This window comes from Lygodium microphyllum, unplaced genomic scaffold (assembly GCF_053477565.2).
Source record: "Lygodium microphyllum isolate KBCC unplaced genomic scaffold, Lygodium_microphyllum_v1.1.10 scaffold_111, whole genome shotgun sequence".
NCBI lineage: Eukaryota > Viridiplantae > Streptophyta > Polypodiopsida > Schizaeales > Lygodiaceae > Lygodium > Lygodium microphyllum.
The window spans coordinates 276,395-294,237 of NW_028229594.1; positions in this window are offsets into that span (position 1 = coordinate 276,395).

The window sequence follows — 17,843 nt, forward strand, 5'->3', positions numbered from 1 at the left end:
CCGGTTCGGGGAAAACCCTACTCCAATGCTCGATTCGAAGCGCGCAAGCGCTCAAGGCTTGAATTTGTTGGTCCCGGCAAACGGAACCAAAATGTGGGAGCTTTCACTCAACCGCCAAGACCCACGGACCGCTTATTGTTTCAAGCATTCCAAGCCGAGCACTAATGGCTACCTCTCACATAACCGACGCGCCATCCATATCTACGGGTGTAGTGAGCTTACCTCCGTGCCGTTCGAGTTACCTCCTCTCCCGCGCACTCCGGTAGCTCCACGATCCAAGTGCAAGCTTCAAGCAAGCTCGATCCTCCTGCTCCAAGCTCCAAGCTCCATTGCCGCGAGCAAGACAAGAGAAGAGAAGAGAAGAGAAGAAGAGAGGAGAAGATGGAGAGCTTCTCCTCCTCGGTCCCTCACCCTCACACACTCACTCCCTCACACTCTCACACTCCCTCTCTCAAGCACAAGCTCAAGCAAGCAAGAAGAAGAAGAAGAAGAAGAAGAGGAGAGCTACTTTTGCCCACACACAAGAATGAGCTTCTCATTCACTTTTCAACTTTATATACAAAACCCTAAATCCCTTTTGGGCGGTCATCCCCTTTTCTCCTTTTTACATGGCCGGCCATAGCCTAGGCCCTTTTTCCCATTGTCCTTCTATCTTCCTAGCTTCCTGTCCACCGTCCGTCTACATTTACAAATTGCACGGGTGAGAGCCCGGCGCTCTTTTACAAGATTTCAGGGTGCGCCTTTTTATTTTAAAATGTGCCTTTCCCCTTTTGCCTTTGCCTTGGACTTTTAAGGTTGCCCTTGCGCTTTTGGCCTTTTTTCCTTTTCTTTCTTCAATCGGGCTACCTTTTTTCCACCTTTCCCCCGCGTCTTTTCCACTTCCTTTTGCTTTCTTCGTGTTGGGGTTAACAGCAGGATTGGCTGAAAATCAGACATGGAAATTGGTGTGTTTGCTTGAAGGCAAAGTACCCATTGGCTGAAAATGGGTTTACAAAGTGAAATGCAAGTTAGATGGCTTTAGAGGATGCTAGATGTGATGCTTCACAAATGGAAAATGTTTCGAATGCTTTATCAGAGGCCTTGGTAGAAATTCTAAGATGCTTCAAGATATGGACTATTTCACTATTTTCGGTGATGGTGAGAATGTGTTGAATGCAAGTGAGGCTCAATTTATGTTGGATGTGGAGCAAAAAGATTATCAGAAGCAAATTTCTATGTGCTGGACTTTGAAAGAGCAAGCATGTTGCTATGTATTTGTTGATGGGCGCATTGATGAAATGTATATGGAGATTCAATAGCCTCTAGTGTATGATACACTCCCAAGGCCTTATGACCCTAGAGGGGGTACTAGGTATGGCTCAAGAGTTATGTAAATGTTGAGTATTTTGATCTATGATCCAGGGGGGGGCTTCTTATATGCATGATGAGGAACAAGTTGATGCTATGGGTGTTTGACCTAGGTGGTGCATCAGTGGCACATACCGAGGAATGTGTAAGTTCAGAGGGGGTGGATGTTGTGCCACTATGTGGACAGAGTGTGAAAAACTCTAGTGTGCATCGTCATCCGAATTTTCTTATTGATCTAGCGAGTCAATGTCATCATAGTCATTAGTGCTAGTGTCCATAGTATGGATGGCTCAAAAATCTTGACTCGCTAGATCAATAAGAAAGTCAGATGACGATGCACATTAGAGTGTTTTACACTCTGTTCATGTAGTGGCACAACATCCACCCCCTCTGAACCTACACATCCTCTAGTATGTGCCATTAGTATTTTTGATTCATCCATACTATGGACACTAGCATGAATGACTAAGATGACATTAACTCGCTAGATCAATAAGAAAGTTGGATGATGATGCACTCGAGAGTTTTTCACACTCTGTCCACGTAGCGGCACGACATCCACTGCCTCTGAACCTGCACATCCTTTGTTATGTGCCACTGATGTACCACCTAGGTCAAACACCCATAGCATTAACTTGTTGCTTATCATGCATATAAGAAGGCATCCTCCTAGATCATAGATCAAAATACTCAACATCTACATAACTCTTGAGCCATACCTAGTACCCCCTCTAGGGTCATAAGGCCTTGGGTGTGTATCAATCATATACTAGAGGCTATTGAATCTCCATATACATGCCATCAATGCGCCCATCAATAAATACATAGTAGCATGCTTGCTCTTTCAAAGTCCAGCACATAGAAAGTTACTTCTGATAACCTTTTTGCTCCACATCCAACATAAACTAAGCCTCTCTTGCATTCAACACATTCTCACCATCACCAAAAATAGTGAAACAATCCATATCTTGAAGCATCTTAGAATTGTCTATCAAGGCCTTTGATAAAGCATCCGAAATATTTTCCATTTGTGGAGCATCACATCTAACATCCTCTAAAGGCATATCCTCAAGCTCATGAACTATCTTAGAGATGATAAATTTATCCTATAGATCATGTGCATCCAACAAGTCACCTATCTCTATTTGAGTCCCTACATCAAGTAAAACATGATTTTCATAAACCTCTTTAGAGGAATTAAGAAAATCTATAGATGCAATGATTGACTCTTCCACTATAGGATCCTCCAAGGCATCTACGCCTCAGACTGCAACTTATATCCCAACTATTTGCTCTCTTTTTTTCCCTCTTGTTTGCTATCTTGTTTTTGTTAATGACTTATCTCTTCTCTATAACATGCTTAGGAGGTGGTTGATTTTCATCTTTAGACAAATCCACATTTCTTCTTGTCACTTCCGTAGATATCATTGCATTATCTTCACCTCTCTTCTATTTCTCTTTCACAAGTACATTTGTGACTTGTAAGAGCTCGTTGTTCCTGCAAGATCTAATTGCTCAAATCGACTTCCAAATTCTCTTAATAATTTTGTAGCCACAAGACCCTTATTGGGTTGTAAAACCAACTCTTGGAAAGTCTTGTGCATAATCAAAATGGTGTCTTGAATGTAAAATTCTTCCCTAAGTGTCTTCTTGAAAGCTACCCAGTCTACACTCTACATGTGCAATTCAATAATTCGTGCTTTCAGTTCATGTATAGTGATCTGAACAAAATGCTAGCTCCATGCAAGTTGAGCCATCCCAAAGAATTCCATCTTTTGAGCATAGATAGAACCTGAAATCCCTCTTCTAGCATTACTCAAAAGCAATCTCCAAGCATTAGATCTCTTAGAGCTCCCTCGTAGACCAAAAATATGCATCAAAATATTAACTTCCTCTTTGCTGCTCAGAACCCAAATTTGATGGCTTCGTTGGCTCCGAAAGGGGGTTAGAACTCCAGGACACCTAATAAAAAATCTCACAGTCCGAAGTGTTGTTTGCTACCTTTCGGCTGCGATTGCGACGCGTGCAATTTCGCCCATCTTTGTTTTTCATGAAAATTCCCAAAACTAGCTAAAAAGCATCTTGCTTTTTGCATATCACCCTATTCTAGAAGTTTCCCTAGCTTTTTAGGATATTTATAATAAATAATATCCAAAATATAAAACATAAGCTAAACTTGTCCAAAAATCTAGTATTTTCGAACCATCCATGCCACTAACACTAGCACTAATGACTCAGATGAAATTGGTACGCAGATCGGATGCTGTACGCTCGCGTAGTGAATGCCGGAAGGTCCCCAAGAACAATAGAACTCTACTTTTTGCACAAATTATAAGGTAAAAAGCATGAACGACATAAATAAGAGACCAATTGGATGCAATCTTTCCCCATGCCTTGTGTGAGCACTCCACAAAGCATGTATTTTTTGTATTATTCATCTTCAAGCAAAAATAATAGCCCAAATTACAAAATAGTAAGCTTTTAGCTTTTGAGTTTGCTTTAACACAAAATAGGAATAAAGCTAATAGACATTACCCAAATAGTCTGGCATGCCCAATACAATGTCCAAGTAGAAATAACATAATCGTGCACCCATGCACATACAAAATAATAATAAATATCCAACGCCTCAATAAATAGGCGTGACAAAATATAGGCGTCATGCCTAAGGTATGTGCCCATCAAAATATAATCAATAAATCGAATACTCGCTATCCTCCAATGCTTTCCTCTGCCACTGCTGCTATCTCTACACATCAACTGAAGCATTCACAATCGTTAGCAAAATAATAATAATAAACCGACAAATGTGAATACCTAGCAGTCTTCAACTACATAAATAAATCAACTGGTTAGAAATAAATCCTAACCTTAATTTATTACGAGTGCGCACTCTAAACTCATAAACGTTTATTAATTTAATATGCATTTTGCAAAATCACCCGCTATGAAATCACCCATGTACACACTAAATTAATGAAACGCCGGAAAAGGACAGGCGTCCCCATCAACTTCTCGCACAAAGAATCCACTTTGTGTATGAGCCCCGGTCATCAAAGTTTACGGAATCCACCGTAAAACCTCACGGAATCCACCGTGTAATATGCCTCCTGGCATCATACCCCCGGGGTGGGATAGCAATTGACCTCAATTGCTATTAGCTCAATGTGGAGCTAAGAGAGTGGGGAAAGCATTTAAGTCTCTAGCGTGCATCCATTGTGCTTCCTCTACAGGATGGTTTTTAAATTTAACTAGATATCTAGAATATCTTCGGCCAGTTCTAGTGGTCATAAAATCAGTATCTATGATAGCTTCAGGTTCAAGTATTTCAATCTCTTCCTCTAACAAAGGTGGGCTTTCATAAACAGGGTGTACAGGTAATTGGCCTCTAAAGGGTCGTAGTAAACTAATGTGAAATGTGTTGTGAATTTTCCAGTGAGGTGGTAATTCTAACTTGAATGCATTGTCATTAATTTTATGAATGATCCTAAATGGTCCATAGAATCTAGGGGCTAATTTCACAACTGGGTGTCTATCTACACTTTGTAGTCTACGTTTTTCTATTCTCAACCAAACATAGTCATCAACTTTGAAATTCATTACTTGTCTTTTCTTATTGGCTTGTTTGGTATATGATTGCTGGGCTTTGGCAATCATGTCTTTAACCTATCAAAAATAGTATTATGCATACTAGCAATATCATCATCACTCTGAATTCTATTTGACAAAGATGCAACAGGTGTAGATAATCTATAACCATAAATCACTTCAAACAGTGCTTTCTTTGTAGATGTGTGTGGTGTATTGTTATATGCAAACTATAATAAATGCAAATGTGTATCCCATGTCTGTGGTTTAGAAATAGTATAAGTACGTAAAAGATCTAGAATAGTGCTATTAGTGGCTTCTGTTTGTCCATTAATTTCAGGATGAAATGCAGATGAGAAATCAATTTTTGTGCCTAGGTTAGCAAACAGAGTAATCCAAAAGTTGTTACAAAATCTAGAATCACGATCAGAAATAATAACTTTTGGTAATCCATGGTTAGTGAAAACAGTTTTCAAAAACAATTGTGCTGCCTGTGATGCTGTTAAAGTTTTCTTACATGGAATGAAATATGCTTATTTACTAAACCTATCTACTACTGTCCAAATCATATCATGGTTAGATTTAGTATTAGGTAAACCAGTAATAAAATCCATAGAAATTTGTTCCCATGGTCTACATGGAATAGAAAAAGGCATAAGTAATCCATACTATTTACCATGATGTCTCTTAACTCTTTGACAAATCAAACATTCAGAAACAAAGTTAGATACATCAGTATCCATATGCGGCCAATAAAAATCTTCAGTTAATGTACGTAAAGTAGATATGATACCTCTATGACCTTGATATGGAGGACAATGAATCTCATTCAAAACAAAAGATCGGAATGGTACTGTAACACACAATCTCTTTTCATAAAACATAAATTCATCATTATATGACAGTGAATCAATAGGAATCAAGTTATTTTGAACTAATTTATTCCAATTAGCATGAAAAGTAATATCCTGATGATAAGTATCTTTCATAGCAATCAAAGAATCAAAAGATATAACAGAAATATTATGAATGGCAGGTCTTCTACTTAATGCATCAGCCACTACATTTTCTTTACCGGGTTGATATTGAATAATAGGATGAAAACTCTGAATAAATGATGCCCATTTGATATGTCGATCAGATATTTGGGGTTGGCTAAGTAAATGTCTAATACTTTGCTGATCGGTCTTAATCATAAATTCTGAACCCATTAAGTAGTGTTTCCACTATCTTAAGGCTTGTACAACAGCTAATAATTCTTTGTCATATGTGGAATATTTCAGTTCAGAGGGTTTCAGCTTACAACTAGAATAGGCTATAGGATGATTGTTCTACATAAGTACGGCTCCTATTCCTGATCCACTAGCATCAGTCACTACTAAAAAGAATGGTCTATTAAAATCAGGCAACTGTAAGACAGGGGCATGGGTTAATGCATGTTTCAATAAGTCAAAGGATTTCTGTTGATTTTCGGACCAATGATAGATAATACCTTTCTTCAAAAGTTTAGTTAATGGTAAAGTAAGTAATGAAAAATTACATACAAACTTCCTATCGAAACTAGCAAGACCAAGGAATGATCGTAACTCATGCACATTTTTAGGTATAGGCCAATTCAATATTGCATCTATTTTCTTAGGGTCAACTTTAATTCCATCAGATGATACAATATGACCTAAATACTCAATTTCTGTTTTAAAGAATTCACTCTTTTCAAGATTTGCATACAGTTGATAATCTTTTAATAACTGGAAAACCAATGACAAATGCTCATAATGTTCTTTCTCATTTTGACTAAACACCAAAATATCATCAAAGAAGACAATTACACAATACTGATATTTCAAAAATATACAGTTCATCATTCTACTAAATGTAGCAGGTGCATTAGTCAATCCAAATGGCATCACTAAAAATTCATAATGACCAAACTGTGTCCTAAATGCAGTCTTGAATATGTCTGACTTATCTAGTCTCACCTGATGATAACCAGACTTAAGGTCTATTTTACTAAATATAGCAGATCCTTGCAATTTATCCATAAGATCATCAACTCTAGGAATTGGATACATATTCTTTACAGTGATCTTATTTAAAGCACGATAGTCAATGCACATACGATAGGTATTATTCTTTTTCTTTACTAAAACAGAACAGGTGCACCAAATGGAGAACTATTAGGTCTAATCAATCCTCTATTTAGTAATTCCTCAACTTGACTCTGAATTTCTTTTTGCTCTATCTGGTTATGCCTATATGGTGCTTTGCAAGGTGATTGTGTACCAGGAATCAAATCTATTTTATGGTCTTCTGGACGTGAAGGAGGTAAACTAGGTGGTAGATCTTTGGCAAAACAGTCTTTAAAATGTGTAAGAAATTCTTTATGCCTAGGATGCATATGATTTTCTTTGACTTGCAGTTCATTCACCCAAATGAGATAGGATTTAGTACTTTTGCGTAATGCACGTTTAGCTTGAGTATGCGAAAGCAGTGGAAAAACATTAGATGCATGCATACCATACAATGTAATATGTTTTTCTTGAAATTTAATATTAATTGAATGCTTGGAATAATCTATATCTGGATTATGCTGATGACGCCAAGGCATACCTAAAATAATGTCACTCGACTGTAATGGAACAACTAGGAAATTTCTTCTTTCAGTGTATTGACCAATTTGAATTTCTAAGTCATGCACTTCCTGTGTACCATTATACCTAGTGCCTAAGAATGTTGCTTTGATGCAATAATGCATAGGTACAGTCTGTAACTTCAATTCCTTTACTAGCTTTGTAGAAATAAAATCATGAGTACTATCGTCATCATGCAAAATAATCTTTTCCATGCACTAAACATTTCATAGTTAATAAAGAATGTGGAGTTGGCATACCTGGTAAAGTATCCAAAGGAGTAGTGATGTCGTCCTCATCTTTCATGAAATCAGGCATATCTTCATGTTCGTCATCTTCCATTGCTCCAAGGTAGTTGATATGGGCAGGTGGCTTCTTCGAATGGCAATTTGCTGCTAGATGTCCAGGCTGGTGGCATTTATAGCATACTATAGGTTTGGCTTTGGTTACATTGTTTGCAATGGCAGGAAGTCTAGGGACATTAGGATTTGGCTGTGGAATAGGCTTGGGGTTTTGATTAACATTGGATGGTAAAGCATGAGGTTTTGCCCAATTTTTACGGAAAGATGTTGAAGTGAAATGACCTTGATTAAATCTTCTAAAGTTTGAGTTGAATTGCTTAGATCCATAGTTACCATTGGCTTGGAATTGCTGTGGACGTCTGTCTCTACCTCGCAGCTTGTCTTCAGTGTCGTAAGCTAATGAAATTGTATCTTTAAGAGTAGCAGGCTTGAACATGTTAACTTCAACATAGTAATGCCCAAGGAGTCCAGACATATACTTGCGCTTGTGTGTCGCTTCAGGTACGTCTTCAAGCATGCATAACTGGAGTAGTGCATTCCAAAAACACTCTGTGTACTGAGGAATAGGCTCACAATCCCGTTGCTGAAGAAGATCCCATTGCTTTATAGCTTTCTCATGAAATTGTGGAGGAAGGAAATTCTGCATAAACTTCTTCTTGAAATTCTCCCAGGTAGTGGGACAATCTATACTCTTGCGTACTATAGTCCACCAAAGAGATGCTCTATCCACTAAATGATTAGTGACACACTTGATTTTATCTTTTTCTGCATAGGTTTCCTCATGAAAGTAGTCGTCAAATTGACTAATGAATGCAAGAACAGTTTTTCCTTCTCGAGTGCCATTGAAAGTACGGAATTTGAAATTTCTTTTACTTATCTTTGATTCCTTGCGGATGTCAAGATTGTGGGAGAGAAGGAAGGAGTCTCACTTGTAGCTTTTCTTGCTTGCACAATGGGGGAATACACACAAAGGTGGAGGCTGAAAATAGTTTTCCTCTTCTTAGTTGTGTAAGCCAAAAAGAACTCAAGTACAGAGAAATAGAAGAACCCTATATATGGTTCTCAAACCAAACTCAACTAACTAAGGTGGCATACTAACTGAGCCATGATCTAGAGTAGATAAGAATAGTTGTCATCTAGCTATTATTCATGGGCGGTGTACCAACCGCATCTGCAACTGACAAGTCGGTGACATAAATGCACAACGGTCACCCTGGCATATCACGAGTGGAGCTCGATATCTCAACACTCCCCCTCGAGCTCAATCCCAATTCCTGGACACCAAGCAGGTCTCTGAACTTGTGCAGCTTCTCTGCGCCCAATGCCTTCGTAAATATGTCAGCTACCTGATCCTCTGTGCTGACATAAACTAGATCAATAAGACCTAGTAAAACCCTCTCCCGCACATAGTGATAATGCACCTCAATGTGCTTTGTTCTAGCATGATAGACTGGGTTATTTGCCAAGTGTATACTACTCATGTTGTCACAATAAATGACAACTGGCCCATCTGTAGACTGATGCATATCATAAAGTAGCTTATGCAACCAAGCTACCTCACATGCAGCCATTGCTGCACCCCTGTACTCAGCCTCTGTGCTCGACAAGGCAACTGTAGGCTGTTTCTTGCTGCTTCAAGTGACTGCAGCACTCCCAAAAGAGAACACATATCCACTGGTAGATCATCTATCAAAAATACTACCAGCCCAATCAGCATCAGTGTATCCATGCAGCTGTATCTGAACCCCAGTCTCATAAAATAGTCCATACTGCAATGTGGACTTCACATACCTGAGTATGCGTCTAGCCGCATCCAAATACGGTTTCCTTGAGGCCTGCATAAACTGACTTACCAGTCCAACAGCATAGCTCAAATCTGGCCTGGTAATAGTCATATAAATCAAGCTTCCTACTATGCGTCTGTACATAGTAGGGTCTTCCAGAAGCTCACTTGCATCTGCGCTCAGCTTCACATTTTGCTCCAAAGGAACTGAAATAGGCTTACAGCCTGTCATCCCATATTTGGACAGCATGTCCAATCCATACTGCCTCTGCAAGAGCTGTATCCCACTTGGTGATCTAATCACCTCAATGCCCAAGAAATAACGCAGCTCTCCCAAATCCTTCATCTCAAACTTCTGCTTCAATAGCATTTTCACATGAAGGATATCTTCATCACTGTCACCTGTCATAATCAAATCATTAACATAAATGACAAGTAGCATAATACCTTTCTCTGTTTTTCTCACATAAAGTGAGAAATCTGCCTTGAAAATCTGAAAGCCAATAGTGACAAGATACTGTCCTATCTTGTCAGACCATGCTCTAGGTGCTTGCTTCAAGCCATACAAGGCTTTCTTCAACCTGCAAACAAACTCAGGATGAACAGCATGCACATAACCTGGTGGCTGCTCCATATAGACCTCTTCTTGCAAATCACCATGCAAGAAGGCATTCTTTACATCCATCTGATGTAAAGACCATCCCTTTGATGCAGCCATAGCAATGACTGCTCTTACGATTGCCATCCTTGCAACCAGACTGAATGTTTCTTCATAGTCAATGCCATATGTTTGTGCATACCCCTTGACTACTAATCTTGCCTTGTATCTGTTCACAGAACCATCTGCATTGTGCTTCACCTTATAAACCCACTTACAGCCAATTGCATTCTTACCTTGAGGCAAAGGTACCAACTCCCATGTAGCATTTGCTTCCAAGGCATCCATTTCTTCATCCATGGCTTTCTCCCATTTTTCTTTTCCCATGGCTTGCTCAAAAGAAGTGGGTTCTGGTTCCTGTATCACCTTGACCATATATCCATAGTGAATGGCTGTAAATCCATCATATTTCAGCCTATCCACAGGATACCTAACTCTGGTAGACCTGCGCAAAGTGGGTTCACTCCCAGGTGCTCTCAAAACATCCCTCGTCTTCCTTACTCCAGGTGTAACAATAGAAGGAATACCCAACTCATCATCAATGCTCTGTTCTGAGCCACTGGATTCACCATCCACATAAGAGTGACCTGCATTCACATCAAACATGGGCTGATCTACCTTCTCTTTTCCTTTTCGTGATACCTGCATACCACTATCTGCATTGCTTTGAGAAGATTCTCCTGATCTCAATCTACCTGTTCATGGAGAAGAATGTGAACCACTGCTAGAGGACGCTCCAAGTCCACTAATATCATGTGATTGCTGCTGAGAATTCTGTGCAACATTACCATTTTGTGCATCTACATTATCAATCACATTTACTGGTTTATACCAACTACTCATCTCATCAAAAACAACATCTCTGCTCACTATAAACTTACGAGTAGAAGGGTTATAGCATCTATACCCTTTTTGCTGCAGAGAATAACCAATAAAGATACACTTCTCAGCTTTTGGATCCAACTTGGATCTCAACTCATCTGGCACATGAACATAGGCAATGTAGCCAAAAATTTTCAAATGAGAAATATCTGGTTTCCTACCAGTATACCTCTCCTCTGGAGTCATGCCATGTATTGCTGCAATGGGAGTCATGTTCATTATGTAGACTGTTGTAGCAACTGCCTCAGCCCAATAAAAATCTGGCAAGTCTTTTTCGTTGAGCATGGCACGAGATACCTCTCCAATATGCCTGTTTTTTCTTTCTGCAATTCCATTTTGTTGTGGGGTATGACTGCATGAATATTGCTGCTTTATGCCATGCTCCTACAGGAACCTTGCAAACTCATTTGAGAGGTACTCTCCCCCTCCATCTGACCTTAGGCATTTTATCTGCAGACCTGTTTCTTTTTCAACCATAGCTTTAAGAGTTTTGAAATGCCCAAAAACTTCACTTTTCTTTTTCATAAAATACACCCAAACTTTTCTGCTATAGTCATCAATAAAAGTGACAAAATAATGACAGCCTCCAAGAGATGCAGCTTTAGTAGTCCACACATCAGAGTGGATTAATTCCAATGGCTTCTTACTCTCTTGAACATGTCTAGGAAATGGTTTCCTTGCCTGTTTTCCAAACTAACAGGCTTCACATACCTTATGCATTTCTGCAACCTTGAACTTAGGCAATCCTACAACAATGTTTTGGGCCTGCATTAATTTAAGTCGCTGTACATTAACATGACCAATGCGTTTATGCCAGATATCAATATCTGCAACTACACCGGTCCCATGTGCAAACATTGCTGCACTCAATTCAGGCATGTCTGCATCCAATGTAAACATTCTGCCCTTCTTCTTTCCTTTTGCTATCAAGCGACCTTTATTTTTCATATCCTCAACAAAGCATCCATGAGAATTAAATCTGACCTGCAAGCCCTGCTCAACCATTTGACCAACAGAAACCAGATTCTTGGTGATATTCGGGACATGAAATATATCGGACAGGTATTTTTTTTTCCCATCCTACATAGACAAAGGAATTTTTCCAATCTGCACAATAGGATGTGCAATATCATCACAAGTCTCCACAAATCCTAGTTTTTCCATTTTCCTTGCATCCTCCATCCATTCTGCATGACCTGTCATGTGGTTTGATGCACATGAGTCAACATACCACACATCATTGCTTTCTTTTGCACTTGTCACAGAATTGTTCATGTGCTGCACCATAAACAAATGCTCATTTCTGTCATCACCCTGTCTACTGGAAGATGCGTAATTTCCTTGTTGCAGTTTTCCATTCATGATGTCATTCTGCTTTTTATAGCAGTATTTAGCCATATGACCCATTTTACCACAGTAGTAGCATTCAGCATTACTGTTTGCATTTTGGCCTCTTTGCCATCCACCACGACCTCTTTGGCTCCCCTTGCCTCTAGAGTTACCACGTCCTCCTCCATAGGACTGGTTTTCTTGAGTTTGCTGCATATTCTGATTTCTACCACGGCCTCCAAATCGGCCTCCTCTACCTCTGCCTCTACCTCTTCCAGCATTTGAGTAGAAGACAGCTTCTTTTGAAGTTCCTCCTGAAGAAGATGCACCACCATTTCTCTGCTCCTCAGAAATTAGAAGAGCAATCAACTCCTCAAAATCAAGAAATCTTTCATGAACTAAAATGGATATCCGAAACTGTGCATAATCTTTTCCTAGACCATTCAAGGTCACAGAAACTAAATCATCATCTTCCACTGGCGACCCAATGGAAGCAAGTGCATCTACAATCTTCTTCACCTTCATGTGGTAGTCATTGATGCTCATATTTTCTCTTTGCACATTATGCAACTCTTGCTTGAGCTGCATTTTCCTGGCTTGCGTATTTGTGCTATACATTTTTGACAAAGTATCCCATGCCTCCTTTGGCGTACTTGCATCCTGAATATGCACAATCATAGAGTCTGAAATACTGATAGACAGCCAGTACATAACTTTTCTGGCTCTCTCATGCCATGCTTTAAATGCCTGCATTTGCTGTTGATTGGGAACATCAGGAAGAACTGGTTCTTCTTCATTTCCTGCAACAAATTCCCAATATCCTTTTCCCATAAGGAAATTTGTCATTCTAAACTTCCATGCCTGGAAGTTGTTCTTGTCAAGCTTTTCAGTTACAATCTGTGAAAGAGAATCAGACGCCATTACAGAACACTGCGAAAAATTCTGTCACTGCAAAAACTCAGCTTCACCCTCACAAGGGCAAATCTGCAAAACTGGCGAAAGTGGTATTTGACCATACAGTCACTTCCTAGTGACGATTTTGCATAAACAAGAACCAAGGATTATTCTGAAACTCCCAATGTCTCTGCGCACAAGCATACGATGCAATTTCTACAGTAACTTTTCATCGACCTGTAGAACAGTGGTCGCACAGCATAAAATAGGGCCTTTTCCTGAATGCGTGCAAAAAACTTCCGCCTCCAAAACAGGCCCCGAAATGGCCTCAAATCAAAAAACAGGGTCGCCAAGGGCTAAAGCCCTTGCCCGCAGCATATACTGCCCTCTTGCTTCACCGCGAAGGGTGTCTCAACCTGAGACAATGCACTCCTGCAATTTCCGGCTGTGCTACCTGCAGAGATCTGCTCCCAAACAGAAAATGAAAGCAACACTGCTCCTCTTACCAGAACACCGCGAGCTTGGCTTCCTTTCTTGAGCTCCTTACCACGAACAAAGCTCTGATACCATGTGAAGATTGTGGGAGAGAAGGAAGGAGTCTCACTTGTAGCTTTTCTTGCTTGCATAATGGGGGAATACACACAAAGATAGAGGCTGAAAACTGTTTTCCTCTTCTTAGTTGTGTAAGCCAAAAAGAAGTCACATACAAAGAAATAGAAGAACCCTATATATGGGTCTCAAACCAAAGACAATAACTAAGGTGGCATACTAACTGAGCCACGAACTAGAGTAGATAAGGATAGCTGTCATCTAGCTATTATTCATGGGCGGTGTACCAACCGCATCTACAACTGACAAGTCAGTGACATAAATGCACAACGGTCACCCTGGCATATCACGAGTGGAGCTCGATATCTCAACAGCGGATGGTTTGAGCTTCGAGATTCGCATTGATGGTACGTTAGATAAGATCTTCAGATTGAGATTCCTCTTTGTCGGTAGACGATCTTTGTAAATTTGCCAATTGAACTTGCAATGCTTGCCTAGCCCGTCGTTCTTCATCCAATTGCATCATGATTAAATCCAGCTTTTGCTCCATCGTAGGTTCAGGTAGGTCGCCTTCAGCCATTAAATCATCCATATGTGATTTTGTCATCCTGCAAAACTCAAAAGACCTTTCACTCTAAAAATCAAGCTAGCGGGATGAGCGTAGCTCAAGTTCGGGAATACAAGGCTTATGTATTTTTGGGTGTGTCTTTCACAATCTTCGAAAAATCTGCGTTTTATCCTTCTTCGTATGTTGAAAATGATTCAGCAAACCTGTGTATGCGTAGAGTACCTTCCAATGAACAACTTTGTAGTTCAGAGTTTCTGCGCTCTCTGGTTTTTGACGACTTGATGAAGAAGGGATAGAAGTGGTCCTCCACCTCTATAGACCGGTCCTTCGCAGTTTGATGATGGAAACAAGGGTTCTTGATCGCCAGGAATCTGCCTGTATCGACCGTTCGCGACGAGATTGACCGTAGAGCTCGATCATTCCAGGAGCTCCGCCTTCGCACAAGATGGGTAGCAATTGGAAGCTCTTGATCTCAGCTTCGCTCTGATACCACTGGTGCGTAGATCGGATGCTGTACGCTCGCGTAGTGAATGCCGGAAGGTCCCCAAGAACAATAGAACTCTACTTTTTGCACAAATTACAAGGTAAAAAGCATGAACAACATAAACAAGAGACCAATTGGGTGCAATCTCCCCCCATACCTTGTTTGAGCGCTCCACAAAGCATGTATTTTTTGTATTATTCATCTTCAAGCTCAAATAATAGCCCAAATTACAAAATAGCAAGCTTTTAGCTTTTGAGTTTGCTTTAACACAAAATAGGAATAAAGCTAATGGACGGTGCCCAAATAGTCTGGCATGCCCAATACAATGTCCAAGTAGAAATAACATAATCGTGCGCCCATGTGCATACAAAATAATAATAAATATCCAACGCCTCAATAAATAGGCGTGACAAAATATAGGCGTCATGCCTAAGGTATGCGCCAATCAAAATATAATCAATAAATCGAATACTCGCTATCCTCCAATGCTTTCCTCCACCACTGCTGCTATCTCTACATATCAACTGAAGCATTCACAATCGTTAGCAAAATAATACAATTAAACCGACAAATGTGAATACCTAGCAGTCTTCAACTACATAAATAAATCAACTGGTTAGAAATAAATCCTAATATTAATTTATTACGAGTGCGCACTCTAAACTCATAAACGTTTATTAATTTAATTTGCATTTTGCGGAATCACCCGCTATGGAATCACCCATGTACACACTAAATTAATGAAACGCCGAAAAAGGACAGGCGTCCCCATCAACTTCTCGCACAAAGAATCCACTTTGTGTATGAGCCCCGGTCATCAAAGTTTACGGAATCCACCGTAAAACCTCACGGAATCCACTGTGGCACGGAATCCACCGTGTAATATGCCTCTTGGCATCAGAAATTGACTCTCTAGATCAATAAGAAAGTTGGATGATGATACACTCCAGAGTTTTTCACACTGTGTCCGCATAGTGGCATGACATCATAAGGTTTCTCATTATAAAGAAAGTCTATGATCCAAGCAACAAAAAGTAGATGACGGAGGCCATGTTGATAGATTTTTAATGCCATGGAGCTGGTTGTCCAATCAGATCTCAATTCGGAGCTCGTTTGTCCCTCCAAAATGGCTAAAACCACTTATGTCTAAGTGTGAACATCAGAAGATGAACTAGATATTTTAAGGCTTAGTGTTAATCACTTGATTAAAAGAGAAAATAAACTCAACTCTTCATCATGATAAGAGAAGGGGGCACCATTTTTTTTGGCGCATCCTTTTATGGCACAAAAATGGGTTTTCTTGATCATTGGAATCAAGAGGAATGCTCTCTTGCATGAGATCTTGATTTTCTTCACCATCTATCACTACAAGAATGAGAAAAAATGATGGATTCTTCTCTCACCTCTCCTTTTGATGTGTATTCTCATGCTTTAATCTATGAGAGAAGGGGATGGGTTGAGATACGAGATTTTGATCGTGGGATGATGTTGGAGTGTGAAGGAGCATAGATCAAGGCTGGAAGGATTGTCAACGAGATTGTTGGGAAGCATAAATGTGCCTCTAATCACAAGATATGCACAATATAATGTTGTGAATGATAAAAAATATTAAGAAAATCGAGAAAATGTTAGATATGCTCCATGCCCCACCCTCATAAGGTGCCACCAATGATCTATGGTGCTCAAAGTTGTAAGGCCCCCATTATGAGGAGAAGCCATATGTGAGCCCGGACATTGGTTGAGTCCTGACTTGTATGCCAAATGAGGTCTATGTGACCGAATGGCAAAAAGGTGACCGTTGTTTGGGTTAGAGTGAGTAGTTAAGCTGGTAGCAACTCGAGGCACATTGCATCGAGTTGGGGGATAAGAGAGTTATCATGGGCCCTAGCCAATGGTAAAGGGAATATTCCCTAGAATATTATGTGGCCAACTAGTGGAGGTGCACATGGGAGGTCAACAGACACATGGGCACATAGAAGGTCAACAGACACATGGGCACATGGAAGGTCAACAAACACATGTACATATGGAAGGTCAACAGACACATGGGCACATGGAAGGTCAACAGACACATGTGCATATGGAAAGTCATCCATCATGACCCCCTTCACAAGCTATAAAAGCTAAACCCCTTCATAGCCATCTATTATCTATCTTTCACCCAGTCAGAGTTGCTCTTCACCTATCTTCTGTCTAGATTGCCATCTAAGCTTCACAGTGGAAGTGCATGGGTGGACAGAGCCATCTTTGTATAAGTTGTTTGGAGATAAATAAAATTTGTTATTCTCCTCTTATCTGTTCTGTACTCTCTATCTCTTTCTCAGATTCTATTCGTTGTGCCATGTAATTTTTACATGGTATCAGAGCCTAGGTTGCTCTAGGGAACGAAGAGTGCGCAAGAGGCAAAGGCTTCAACAGCAAAGAGGAACAATGTCATCTTCTGGAAGTAGTTTTGGCGCATCAGGAAATGGTGTAGGAGGTGGTGTTGTTGTACCAGCTATTCAAACATTGAGAATTCATCCACCAACCTTCAACGAAGGCAAGCTAGATGGTACAAACTACACCATTACACATTGTGGAAGTTCAAAATTACAACTATCATTGATTCCTATGAGCTTTTGGAGACTGTGCTCGGGACTAATGCAGAACCACAGCCTACCCCCGACCCATCAAATTCTAGTGTGATGATTCCTCTGAATGTAGATCTTCTACAAGCTTGGAAACGAAGGAATGCAAATGCATTGCGTGCCTTAGTTACAAGCTATTTTGATAGTGTTTTGACTTTGATTCAGTATATACAACCAAAGCATCAGAGGCTTGGAATATACT